At 32.7% G+C, this 15,075-nt stretch overlaps 1 protein-coding gene across 7 annotated transcripts in view; it reads right to left on the reverse strand.

Annotated features, from left to right (window-relative positions):
- Positions 1 to 15,075, reverse strand: part of LOC128863132 (sodium- and chloride-dependent glycine transporter 1) — a 38,134-nt gene that overhangs the window by 20,074 nt on the left and 2,985 nt on the right. Inside the window, exon 1 of one of the 7 annotated variants that reach the window (XM_054102094.1) lies at positions 8,076 to 8,171. The exons of 4 other annotated variants lie outside the window; for them this stretch is intronic. The gene's annotated coding sequence lies outside the window, so the exon portion shown is untranslated. Of the gene's footprint in view, positions 1 to 1,388; positions 1,542 to 2,492; positions 3,040 to 8,075; positions 8,172 to 15,075 lie in introns of those variants that run through there. 2 more of the 7 variants (XM_054102092.1, XM_054102096.1) reach the window with 2 other exon arrangements.

Consider the following 15,075-nt stretch of genomic DNA (forward strand, 5'->3'; position numbering starts at 1 on the left):
TTTTGAAACAAATTAGTCCACTGTTTCTTACTCGGTCATTTTCAGCGAATATTGTAGGTTGAATAGCTGCCCCTGCGAGTGGCCCATTTGGACAAAATTTTAAAATTTGTCCGTTGTGATACCATACAGGGGGAGGGGAGGGTAACAGGAGAGGGGGAGAGACCATGCAGAACCCAGGGCTTGGATTAGAGAATTTGAGGATGACGACCAACGCGTGGCGATTTACGTTTGTGTTAACCGCTTCAAGCTGCTGATGAATTTCACCAGATGTGTGATATTTAAACCCGCAATATCCGTTGGCGTAGCGAAAAAGTGAGAGCCCAGATGTTTAAACCTTAGCCGAAGGAGAGCAGAGCAGCTGAGAAGAAAGTGCTGAGATGATTCCACCACGTCCTCCCGACAGCCTCATTGCATGGACACCTAACGGACAGTGTTCAAGTTGATTGCATCGATTTTCCCTCTAGGGTTAAAATCCTACTTAAATGAAAGAAGTTGTCTTGTTACAATTGAGGGTAAATCTTCTGCCCCCTGATTTCAAAATGTTGTCTCAATAAGAAACCCAGAAGATGTCTTAGGCTCCAGGCTGACCTTAATAAACTCGTTTCTTGGTGCGCACATTCATGTAGACCTTTAAATTTTAAAAGATGTTTTTAAGTCACTTACTCTAAACCTTGTCATATTTTACAATACAATCATCCTATTATATCTCTAATGATGCCCTCCAATCAGTGGAGGATCAAACCTTTACACCCTGAAATTGCTGTTTACCGCGTTTGTTCGATCCAGGATGGAATACGCTTCACTTATTTGGAGACCTCATCAGCAATTTGCTGGCAATAGAAAGGGTACAAAATATATTTCTTAAATTTGCCCTACAATCTTTAAATTTTCCTGTCCAGCTATAAGAGGGAAGCTCCAGATTGTTATTAATTGAACTACAGACAGCCGCCGTAGCCGAGTGGTTTGGTGCGTGATTACCATTCGGGAGTGCGTAAGTTCGAATCGCCTTGCATGAACATGAAATAATAATAATAATAAACATATTTCCTCTAGCAGTTGCCCCTCGGCAGGCAATGGCAAACCTCCGAGTGTATTTCTGCCATGAAAAAGCTCCTCATAAAAACCCTGTGCAGTTCGGAGTCTACGTGCAATCATTTATTGCACAACATCAAGACGCACACCATAAATAGGAAGAAGAGCTCGGCCAAACACCTGACAGAAGTGTACGCGTCAACTATTTGTTCTTTATTTAAAGTTTGCTTGAGTGTAGAAGGTCGATTGTATCGCTTTCGTTTGTGTTTAATTTAATTCAAAGTGACATTGATTGTGCGTTTCTTTTGCAATGCATTAACTTTCTTATTGCGGTGAGCACTTTACGAAGCTCTTACGCTTTTTATCTCAAGACATCTCAACGAATTTCAAGTCCAATGCACCTATTGGTCGGGCTCTTCGCGAATTTAGTGAGATATCGAATTCGTTATCGTTAGATTTAAATAACTAAAATTCAGTTATCTTCTTTGTGGCATCATTTATATTAATTCGCTAATATTATTGTATTCTTTCTAATTAAGTTGTATTTTAGTTTTAGCTCGTTTTATTTGTTGTTTTATTAATGGTCTATATTAGCACTAAGTCAATAGTTAGTAAGAACCTTTGAGTTTTTTGACTAAAAAATTAAATAAATAAATAAAAAAATATTCGTCGCGCTATTTTACGACAAACAACTGTTTTAGAAGATATTAGTTGATAGAGCTATAGCTATACACATTTTTTTTTTATTTTTGGGTTTTAAGTCCAAATTAACTGAGTTTTTCTCCCTACACATGCCTAGTTGTTTTTTTTTTTTTGGCATCTTATTTTGTTTTCATCCTAAAGCTATCCAAAGTCGCGTGGGGAGCGAAAAAAATAAACACTTTTGCAAATCTCAAACAACTCGGCGGTATTCTAATGCGTGCAAACATTTGCGGATATTCTTGAATGTGTTCGAAAAACGCGTCTTAGCGTTATTTCCACTTTCACAGTTTTCTTTCACACTCATTTCACTTTCATTTTTAAGCTACAGTTACTTTTTCGGAGCTTCGAAATATTTCACAACGACTCCCATTTACTTTTCACTGCTTGTTGACCTTGTAAACCACAAATCTGCATATGTACGCATTATTGGCAAAATAAAAAGTATTGCTTCCCAATGTGGGTCAAAGTGACAGCACTCGCTTCCGCACAATAAATCTACTTGCCTTCAAATTCGAAACTGCATGCCAAATATATTTGCCATAACCGCGCGTGCACTTCAATTCACAAAATTTACAAATTCATCACAATTTGCACTTGGCCACAGACTTGTAAACAAAGCCACATGGAATCTGCTAATTTCAGCGCATTCAAATACGCTTTTAACCCAAATGCTCCAACACTAAATATATTTCCAAAAACAAAAACGAACCAAAAAAAAAACAAACAATTCACACAAATCAAATTACGAAAAAGCTTACACAAACCACAATACATGTACGTATGTATTTATGCACGTTTAGAACTCTTTTGTCGATAGTGCGCTATTCCATGTAAACTCGTGTGAAATTTAATTGAAATCGCGTAATCACGTATTATAATTTCAATCAACCGAATATTTCGCCACCTATGCCGTCCTGTGCGTACAACTACATTTGCTTCTACGCTCAACGCTGCCTTCGCGCAAACTGAAACATTGAAGTTTCTTTTTTCAACAAAATAAGCAAATAATTTGTAATATATTTTATTCTAAACGTGATGCCCTGGCCGGGTGATAGATAGACATTGTTAAAAATTCCAATGCGCCAGCATTTGTGTTGGTCTGGCTATGGCGCTGATGGCGGGGAGAGGAAGCGGTAACAGCTGTCCATATTGCCTGGCTGTTTGGCAGCGTCTGCCAGCGATTATCCGCATTCATATGTACATAAGTACATACTACATAATACTACATATACATACACACACATGTGTACATATATATCACTGCCGCTGTTGGCGTCATTCTTCAAAAGTCTCTTTGTTCACTGACCGTCAGTATTAACTCTTTCTTTCGATCTGCCTATTGTTATTCCCCGATACGAATACTTTTTTTGTTTGCTTTGTTGTGATTACACACAATTTACTTTTACTTATGTACATACATTGCATTCTTGTTGTTTTTGGTATTGGAATTATTTTGCAAGTTTAATCAATATAAAATACGAATTCGCTTGCTTTGCTCTTTAAGGGACATTCTAAGTAATTTCAGGAGAGAATATTTATACTAGAAACTATTACTGCCAATTGGTAATTGAATTTCGTTTAAAAGCTTTCTTTAAAAAATTTACTTTCGTTAAATATAGCAACGGGATGACCTATGTGCGCTCCCGCGTTTTCGTGCTTGCCTTGGAAGTGTCTAACTTTTTAGGAAAATTTGATTTATTCTTTCGTAATTGTATTTAAGTTTCGAAAAAAAATTCAAAGCATCATTAAAACTTTTAGAGCCTTTTACGAAATCTATGTCGTAGTATTTAAGATACATTTTTGAAGTAATTACTAAAATATAAAATAATCTTAAACACTATTTTTATTGACGTCGAAAACAGTGAAGTATTGAGAAATGAATTTTCTACTGCCTCGCTGGTGGAATTTCTACTGATATCGTATCAATTATTTTGCGTTTTCTCGTCTCCAATTTAAAGGATTTTTCTGCAATCTTTATATATAAAAATGCATGCTTGGCTGTATGTCCTCGATGAACTCAAAAACTACTGGGCCAATTATTGTAAAAATTGGTATATATATACACGGAGAAGGTTTGTAGAATATGCTCATTGATGTCACTCGCCACCAGGTGGCTCTGCAGAGTAGCAACGCGCGGCGGGTACAGCTATTGTAGTTTTCAATAAAACATTAATGACTATAACAAAACTAATGGCATTTTAAAATAAAAATAAAAAATTTCCATCGATTTGCCCCATACATACAAACATCAACTATTTTCTACGAAATTAAATTCTAAAAAAAAAAATATGTTTCCTCTCTAAGTAAAAATAAATACACTCTTTTTTTCAAGAAGGAAGAGTTGGTACATTTTTTGATTATTCAACTAAAAAAAGCAATTTGACATACAGAGTTTTACATTTTCGGCAACAAATCTACTTAAGCTGATGTATAGTGAATATATGAGTATGTTTCTTTTTACATTTATGTACCTGGTATTGCATTTCTAATAATTTAGTGAATAAAAACTATATTTATTTAACTTTAAGCATTTTTCTAAAAATCATAATTATACGACACATACAACTTGTTTTTAATTGACACTCTAAGATGGGTTGTTATTTAGTTTTTAAGATTATTTTATATTTAAATATTTGGAATTATAAATTATACATTTTTATAATTTTTTATATTTTTAGTACGATATTTAAAAAAAATGGTTGGTAATCTTTCGCGAATATTTTCTGCGCTAATATATTTTTTGGAGCTTAAAGTAACATAAAATAGTTGGTAATCTTTACAAATATTCTCAGAGTAAATTTTTTAATATTTAAAATTTTTTTCTTCCTTCTTCACTCCTCTCGGAAGCATAGGGCCTCGACAAGACTTGTCTTGCATTGGTTTTGTTAATCTATTTGATTTTTGACAGGGTAGGTCATTAGCATGCCTTATTATATTTAAAAAACCAATTTTTGTTTAATTTCCAAATAAACTGACATAGTTGGCAATCGTTTCGGATATATCCAGAATTTTTATTTTTAAATTCTTTAAAAGTAATTGGTAATCATTTCAGAATATTTACAGAATTTTTTTTTCAACTTTTAAATTCTTTAAAAATAGTTGGCAAACTTTTACGACTATTCTTAGAGTACTACTTTGAAATTTTTAAATAACCTTATTTTCTTAAATTTATGGCTGAACTAAAAATGTTGGCAAACGTTCACGAATATTCTCAGAAACACTTTTTTATCTTTGAATTCCTCAAAAATAGTTGGCTATCTTTCGCGAATATTCTCTGCGCTAATATATTCTAAGTAATATAATAAATTTTTTATATCTTAAAAAAACAATTTTTTTGAATTGCCAAATAATTTGACTTAGTTGGCAAACCTTTAGGAATATTCCCATAATTTTTTTCTTTTAATTTTTAAATTCTTCAAAAGTAATTGGCAATCTTTTACGAATATTCTCAAAAAAATTTTTTTTGTTTTTACTTTTGAAATAACTCAAAATAATCGGTAATCCTCTACGAATATTCTCTCCCATTTTTATTTGGTTTTTTTAATATTTCAAAATAGGTTACGAACAACCCAAATAATATCAGACCCTTTAGGTGAGTATTTTAGGAGAGCATTTTTAAAAAGGAACCACTATATGAACCACCCTGTACACCCAACTCCAGTGGGCTTGTTTAATCGATCTCATAAATGCTTATGCGTGTGTGTTGAATTTACCTTTGCTGAATATAAGAGATTAGAAATTGGGCATAAACATAGTAATTAACGCCTTATAGGAGTCCACATTAACAGTCAATTAATGAACAAAATTCAAACAGATTTTTTTTTTAACACTTTATGGATTGTTGCTTATTCTATATTAGCTAACTACCTGGCGAGTCAGCGCCACTCAAAATATGATGAATGATACACATACACATAGATAGACATTTATTTTTTAGTTATGTATTTATTTATTTACGTATTTCTTACTCAACAGACCCTTGAAACTTAAGCACTTACACAAAAAATAATTTTCTAATTTTAATTGTAGCGCAGATTTAGTGTAAGATAGATCTGAAACCAAAAAAAATTGAGAAAAAGTTACATGCAGATGGCGCAAAATTAATCACCCTAACGGAATCATATTTGAATTTATGATTTAGAGAGGTGCAGCATACAAACAGACAAACAATGGAGCGCATGTAGGTAAAAGTAAAGATTTCGATTACTCAAAATATTTTTTTGTTTGTTCATTTAGTAATTCATTTAGTTATTCAAAAACGTAATTGGGTGATTAATTTAGCGCCACTTCTTATTTATCGGAGCATTAGCATCGTAGACGAACCAGTTAAGACCAACAAGAAAACTTCATATATGTATGTATATGAAAATTTTTGTTCCATTAAAATGCTGCATCAAAATTTATTCGTAGAAGAAGAAAAGAGCAACCAATGTTGTTTTATATGTATATATATGTATGTTTACATATTAATGCTCCTGCTCGAAAAGCACATCTCTAACAGCTCTTTAACAGACGCTGAATTAAGATTCCTTTCATGTTAGTGAAAGAGTAAAAAATTATGAATTAACATAGAACTGTTAATTAAATTACTACGGGTATTAGCGGTGATTTAAGTGAATGGTAAATAGCAACACATCTTCGAGTGTCAATTAAAAACAAGTTGTATGTGTTGTATAATTATGATTTTTAGAAAAATGCTTAAAGGTAAATAAATATAGTTTTAATTCAATAAATTATTAGAAATGCAATACCAGGTACATAAATATAAAAATAACATACTCATATATTCACTATACATCAGCTTAAGTAGATTTGTTGCCGAAAATGTAAAACTCTGTATGCCATATTGCTTTTTTTAGTTGAATAAGCAAAAAATATACCAACTCTTCCTTCTTGAAAAAAGGAGTGTCTTTATTTTTACTTAGACAGGAAACGTGAATTGGAGACTACAAGCCGGTTCTGCTGGTATTTTGCCTTGTATTTTTTTCTTTTTTGTTTTCTTCGTTTTTGAAATAAGGCGTTCCTTTAGAAAATACTTGATGTTTGTATGTACGGGGGAACTAAAAAAAATGCGGCAAATCGATGGAAATTTTTTTATTTTTATTTTTGTTTAAAAATGCCATTAGTGTTGTCATAGTCATTAATGTTTTATTTAAAATTGTAGAAAAATTCTTTAAATTGGAGACGAGAAAACGCAAAATAATTGATATCAGTAGAAATTCCGCCAGCGAGGCAGTAGAAAATTCGTTACTGAATACTTCACTGTTTTCGACGTCAATAAAAAACTGTGGATATTTACAGTGAGTTCCAAACTGCATATAAAATGGGCACTCCATCTATTAAGACTATTTGTAAATGATATCAGAGATTCCAGGCCGAAAATTTGGAGGACGAGTCTCGAGAAGTACGAAAAAATGTGGCGATTGAAGGACTAAAATAAAGGATGATTGACGAGATAAATATGGCCTTGGTGAAGCGAAAAACTGACGGGAACCCACTAATGACAGAAAAAATGATGTGTAGTGAGTTGGGTTTGAATGCTAAGGCAATATTACTAATAGTGGATAGTTATTTGGAATACGTAAAGAGATCTGCTCGATGGGCTCCACAAATTTTGAATGAGTGTCAAAAAGAAGGTAGACTAAATTTGACTCAATATTTAAAAAAAATCGAAAACGGAGGGTCTAGCAGCTTTAATATGATAGTAACAGATGATGAAGCTTGGTTTCTTTAAGTATGACTGGAAATCAAACAGAATTCCTTGATATGGAGTCCGAAAGGAGCAAATCCACCTGGGAAAACCATGCAGTAAAAGTCAGCTACAAAAGTAATGATCTCGGTTTACTTCACAAGAGCAAAAATGGTTGCTGCTATTCCGTTAGATTCCTCTTAGACATTTACTGACAAATGGTATACTGAAAACTGCTTACCAAAAGTGTGCAAACATTTAGTTGAAAATCGGAAAAACGAGGTACTGCATCGCTACCTTTTACAGCACGATAATGCGCCATTTATTGTGATTTCTGGTTATTTCCAAATATTAAAAAAAATTAGGGGAAAAGTGTCTGGTAACAACGAAGAGATAATAGATGCAGTTAATACTGAACTAAAGGAGCTGTAAAAGCGCAGCTTTGAGACCTTTTTTCAACAGTGGATTAACAGATCAAAAAATGTATTGATATTAAGGTGGCTATGTGGAGAAGATAAAAAAAATTAAGATTAAAAATAACCAAAAAATATATTTAGAAACTTTGTTAGTACCCCTACATAAAACAGGAAAGTTATATTGGCTTTCTGAAAATATTTTATTTGCTTAATAGTAAATTCATTTCAAAACTTACATTTCAAAACCGCAAAATATTGTTTAAGTAATGAGGTTTAAGCAAAGCTACAAACAGAAATGCCCGCTATAAATACAAAGAAATTTTTATTATCAGTGAACCCATTTGAAAATGGAAATTTTGTTGGCTGTTTCAATTACTGATTTTCTTGTTTTGAAAGGTAAACAAATAAAATTTTATTGATTTTGTGTTTTGATTTGTTTTTTAATAATTTGTGTGTTTTTTTCATGTTAGCATTAGAAATAAATAAATAATTGGCGCATGCACTTCTGTTAAGTGTTTGGTCGAGCTTCTCCTCCTATTTGTGGCGGGCGTTTGATATTTTCTCGCAAATGGAAAGGCCTACAGTTTTAAGCCGACTCCAAACAGCAGACGATTTTTTATGAGCAACCTTTTCTTGGCAGAAATATCTTCAAAGGTTTGCCATTACCTGCCGAGGGGCAACTGCAATTAGAAAGAATTTTCTCTATCATTTTACTGTTTCAGGGATGGATATTCGAACCTACGCACTCCCGAATGGTAGTCACGCCCCAACCTTTTCGGCTATGGCAGTTGTTTTTGTTTTATGATAATTTTAAATAAAATTGGCAAATAATATGGATTGCTGCCATACTTATTTGGGGGAAAAGTTTACTTGATATTTCTAAAATTAAATTGCAGCACCAAATACTGAGTAATGCAAGCAGTGTAGCTAAAAGCTTTTGTAAGGAAATAATAAGCAAAATTTCTGGCTCGTTACCGATACAGGTACTTTGAGTGCTGGTAAGAAGTCCGAGCCTTTGAACTTTAAATGCTCGTAAGGGTAATTTGTCCACTATTAATTGAGGGACTAATCGAACACTGTCGTACCATCTCAAGTCTTAAAACTAGAACTGGTGCAAAGTGGAACACGCATAGCTTATAAAGGAGGTAATACTATAGTCATTCTAGAGCAGTTTATGTGTTCCTTCCCAGCATCTCGCATTTCTCACAACACGACTTCACTGTCTTGGTTCGGCGTTTTCCTCCTCATTTAGAAATATTGTGGGCCGAAGAATCAGGTATTTATCAAAATTCGCTAAAGTGCTCCAAATGTTAATTTATATGTATATTTTCATCTGCAATAAAGGAAAATTAGTGCACGATAAAAAATATTTCAGTATTTTTTCAGAAAAAGAAAACTTGCCTAATTGGTTTTTAGATTTATCTACTCCTCATATATGAGAATGGTGTTCAAAACTATTTTTAATAAAATACTAATGAATTAATACCTACTTTAAGACCCTTATAGCCTCTTCACTGGCGCTAATCGGGATTAACGACTTGAATCGGAATTATCTCTGGATTTAAGTGCAGCTAATCCAGATTGACAACTAGACTTAATTATCATAATTTAAGTGGATTAGGGGATGGATTTCGATGGCGAGATTGCCGAAAAATAACAGTTCGTATCTATTGTGAATGAAAAATCAGCCAATAAGCAAACCAGCTGTTCAGTAAACTGCGCAAGTACCATCTGTCACACGACAATTTTAATCAAAATTAAATGCGCCAGTAATCCCTATTAACGCCGCCGTCTGACTAGGCTATTATATGAGCTTGAATTTGTCAAAGGATTGCTTTTATCTCAACAGGGCATACGAGTAATAATAAATGGATTTTATGTAATTTGACCATCGCCTACAGGGCGTATGAGTATCTTTACATTCCCACAGAATATGCGCTTCCGCTATAGCGCCAAAGTAACGGACGGGCGGTAATAAAAAAAGTATGATTATTAGGAGCAGTACCTACAGAAGTATGTTTTGCTCTTGCAAATATACAGCAAAATAGTGAATTTTATTGAAATGTTCCGCCAACTGCATTGAAATTTACTCGTAAGTGTTTTACAGAACCTGCCCCAATGTCATAAAAAGAAATCAAGCTAAAGCATTTAAGGGTTCTTTGCGAAACGTGAACTGCAAAATGTATTCTGCTAGTTATTGTTGATATGCAATTTTAATTTTGTTGATAAAAGTTTAAGCCTCCGTGGTGAAATCGTATGACTCTTACATAGATTAATTAACCACAAGTAGGGCGGATTAAAAGTCAAAATCTATTTGCTGTAATTAGATTTTCAAAACTAACTATTAACTAAAACTATTAACTTTAGCAAAATTTTCATATAATCAATAGGCATTTTCTAGTACCTGGTTGTGAAAATTCCATTTATAGTATGTAGTTAGTAAAAATGTGTGTTTGGCTTTACATAATTATACAATATATACATAGAATTATAATTAAAAAAACTAATATATAATTGGCGCGTACACTTCTGGTAGGTGTTTGGCCGAGCTCCTCCTCTAATTTGTGGTGTGCGTCTGTTGTTGTTCTTTAAGCCGACTCAGAACGGCAGATATTTTTAATGAGGAACTTTTTATTGACAGAAATACACCCAAAGGTTTGCCATTCCCTGCCAAGGGGCGACGGCTATTAGAAAACACTTTTTCTTCAGTTTGGTGTTTCAGAGAGATTCGAACATACGTTCTCCGAATGGTAGTCACGCACAAACCCATTTGGCTACTGCGGCTGAAACGTATTATAATTTGTTTCAATCTTCCAACATTCTCAAAATTAGAGTTCCATTAAAGATGTGAAATCCTCTAATGCTCTATATATTTCAATGCCATTTGTCAACCAGCGCTTTGCTTTATATATATACTTGCCATTTTTCGCCTTAACATCTTTTTCACCACTCAACTTATTTTTTATTTTATCTAAGCTCAAAACGAATTTTATTTTAAACCTTATAAATCACTCGATAAAGAGCAGAAGGGAGCGTTGTTTTGGATGGTTTTAAAAAATAAGTTGTTTGAATTCGTTTAGATTTCATAGGTTTAGAAAATTTATTTCTGGTAATGAGCACCTCGCGTTTTGTGGGCATGTTTTATGTTCGCGCGACAATAAATTCAAGTAAATACATACTAAATCCAATATAGCGCGAAAGCAAGTATGGTAATAATAAAAAGGAACTGGGACTGGATGAGGTATTCTGATGAGAGCATGGGTGGGTTCGAAGAGCAAACCTCTTATAGAATCTAATCTAATCTAATCTTATCTAATCTAAACTAATCTAATCAAATCTAATCTAATCTAATCTAATATAATCTACAAATTATAGCACAAAAAGAAGTCGAAACCATTTACCTGTGATATCACAAAATACTTAAATACTTTGCAAAATCTATATTTGAGTGAAAATTTCGCCAGAAAATAGCGAAATAGCATTATTACTAACGCAAGCACTACTTTAACGAAGCTTCCACTTTGTTTGTGCTTATTAGTATTAGCCGAGCGCTCAGTTAGTGCACGAAACGAGTTAAGGAAATTTTGTTGTTGGAGAATATGACACGCTAGTATCATAGATGGTAGTGGAGATGTTAGCAATGCCAGACAGTAGTACTGCTATTTTTTGTCAAATTGCCATTCGGAATTCGGGCTACATAAGTTGGAATCTCCGCGAAACTCCAAAATGAAGAAATTTTTTTTTCTATGTAATAGCAGTCGCCCATCGGCAGGCAATGGTAAACCTCCGTTTGTATTTCTGCCATGAACAAGCTCCTCATAAAAAATATGTGCCGTTCGGAGTCGGTTTAAAAGTGTAAGTCCCTCTATTTGAGGAACAACATCATAACGCACACCACAAATAGGAGGAGGAGCTCGGCCAAGCACCCAAAAGAGGTGTAAGCGACAATTATATAGATATTCTCGTATGAATCTAAATATTTGAATATATATAATTTTATTCAATTTAACCGTTTTTATCTGGTTCGTATATTTCTTAACAAATGTAAATTTGAAACATAACTCTCTCGCAATATTTGCTTAGAATAAATGTAAATATAGCAGAAACCTTCTTACATTACATTGAATTGCCGTGGGAAATTTCTAATGTTAAAGCACCTCTGTAAAAGTTTTACAGCTCTTTCTACTACTCGTATATGGGAGCTACATATCTGCTACATTGTAACCCTTAACATGGCAGCTTAACAGATGCTGTTATTTGGAATAGATTCTGTATATTTAAATACTTCATTTTCTATGCAAGCTATTTCGTTTGAAATTATTTCCTTAAATAAAGTATGAAGTTAACACGAGCCTGTGAAAATTTCGTATTCATATTCATGCAGAAAGAAAATAAATAATTGCTTGCTAATGAGGAATGTCGCGTGAAGACAGCGCGTTAGCCAGAATAAGCAGAAGCAGTTTAAAAATGTTGTATTAGAATTTTTCTGTGAGTAAACAAAAAAATTACAATGCAAAAGAAGAGCGAAGCAAATATATTAGAATACGCTTATGAAGTGAGCGCGCAAGAGCGACGAGTAAGAGAGGCACTAAGAGAGTGTTAATTGCTTAGCGGTAGCGTACGTGCGTTAAACACAGTGTGTAAACAATAAGCAAACATGATGAAAAACAGCTGATTTTTGTTTTGATGCCAATGTGACCAGTGGCAAAGGCAGCGTAGTAGTGGCGGCGGCAGTGGCTCTTAGTGAATTATTTTATCGTTTTTGCTTGCCTTACAAATTAACATACTTGAATGATTGACATCACTTTGTATTTTTTCTTTCTTTTCATGTACATAAATGAACTTGCACATTTAGTTTTCTTTTATATTTTGCTTTTTTGTTTTTGATCTTTTTTATTTACTCTCATCAAATGAGCTTAGCAGTGCAAAAGACATTTGTCGATTTCTGCAGTCTCTATTTGCTATTTGTCGGTTATTAATGGATCTGAGTCATTTCGTTGATTACAGCTGCAATTATAGTAATGCTATTCGTGAGCAAGTCAAATAAAGTGAAAGAAAGCATGTTGGCTTTGTTGTTGGGCACAAAGTATCATTATTCTTAATTTTTATTTATTTTTCTCCAGCAGATTACTGCTTTATTGCTTTATATATTCAATTAAACATTTATTGCATATTTTTGTTGTTCGTATTTGTTTGCGATAAGATTTGCACAGCGCGTACTTTATTTGCATTACTAAAAACAAAAGAAGCTAATTCAATTATGCATAGAATTTCTGCATAGACATGAACTTATTTTCACAATTAACTTTAACTATGTAACACGGAGCTTTTTTTTGCTGTTCACTTTCACCAATCATTTTTTGTGTAAATAATTTTATTTTTTTTAATTTTTATTTTTAATATTAACTTTCCTTCTAATAATACACAAACATATGAGGCAAAATGAGCGGTTTCTTAATTTATCACTTCCTCGTTTAATTATTTGTGCAAACAAAGTTGTGAGACACGAAGCTTTATTTGCTCTTTCTTGTCTTATTTTATTAGATTTTACGTGCGTATTTAATTTCATCCTAAATATTTCCTAATCTTACTGAAATTTCTTTTGCTTATCTAGACATATGACTTAGTCTCATTCCAGAGAATATATCTATTTACGTACGTACATACATCAATCAAATTAGTTTAGCTACTCTACTAACTTTTATGAATACTTTCATAGGCTTTTGTTTACTTTCTCCAACCAACTAAGTGAGGGCAACATACTAGGTAATGTACATTTGTATATTTGTATTCATGTATGTATGTACATATGTTTCCCCCCATCACTTACACATGTATAACGCTTGTTTACGCGCATCAGCAGAAGTGCGCAGATACTCGATTTGAAGCAACAAGAGCAACAACAAATATGTAGCAATGATAAGAGACAGCAACTAAAATAGATACAAATTTGGGACCAGTGAACCAAATGATGGCAAATTTGCTCATTTGAATACAAAATTAATTCAGATGCACTTTTTCTCTCACGAGATTCAAATAAGATTTAATAGACAAATACGTGGACCAATAAATATGGACTAACTTTCGAAGGAGTGATTACTACATAGAAATAAAGTGTTCCTAATTCAGAGTTTAACAAAATATTTTTATCTCTTTCATAATTTTAGCATTTTCATAAATATGTGTCTTGACTATATATGCCTAATATTGATTAAGCATATATATACATATTTTTTTATTTATTTTTATTTTATTTTTTGTTTTGTGGAAAAATGCTTTCAAATACATTTTTTCGTATAACAACGTCAGATTTGAATTTCCACACGCCTTAAAGAAAATTTAAATATCTAAAGTACCGAAGTACCACTACGGTGTATATAATTTCTTTTTAAAATATTAATGTAGATTGTAGCGATATTTAGAAAACTCAAAAATCGACGCCAGCTTACCAGAAATCAAGTCAAATGTTAATTTAATTAATTTTTTTATTTAAGTCCGATTACAAAATCTGGTATTGAGAGAACTCGAGGATTGATGCAAAGTAACTAAAAATTAAGTCAAATACTTCTTTTAAATTTTTTCAATAAAAATTTTAAAATTAAAAAAGGTCTGATTCAACTTAATTTACACTATAACATATTAAAGATTCACTGAAATCGTGTTAATTATGTCAAAAACATGAATACTTAAAAAGATGGTTAGCAAAACGCTCAGGGTGAAGAATAAAACTTTTTCAAAATTTTCGAAATTCTTTTGGTTTCTAAAAGTCTATCACCGAATCCTTTAAATATATCAAGTTACAAAAAATTCTGAAGATTTCTGATAGTTGGTGATATTTTCTACTTATGCCTACCAAAATCTATTTTTAATTGTATTATACAAAGTGGCGGAAAATTTATCATGCAATTTTGTTTTTGAATAACTATTTCTATTAAATAAAAAATATTATTTTAAGTGATGGACATTTTTTCTTTGACCTTAGACCACCTCCATTGCTTATCAGTTCGCAGCTGCAGCTGTCTAGTTCACAAGTGTCAGATATGATTGTTGTGTGATGTCATTTGCAAAAGTTATAAATATTCCGTTAGGGTGATTAATTTTGAGTCACCTTTTTTAACAACAGGCTCAAAAACATGTAATGGCTCATGGGTAGCAGATCAGCTCTAAAGATAGAAAACAAACTATTAATCTACAAGCAGATATTAAGTCCCGTATGGAGTTATGGTGTGCAGCTAT

This window comes from Anastrepha ludens, chromosome 5, assembly GCF_028408465.1.
Source record: "Anastrepha ludens isolate Willacy chromosome 5, idAnaLude1.1, whole genome shotgun sequence".
In the NCBI taxonomy this organism is placed as follows: Eukaryota; Metazoa; Arthropoda; class Insecta; order Diptera; family Tephritidae; genus Anastrepha; species Anastrepha ludens.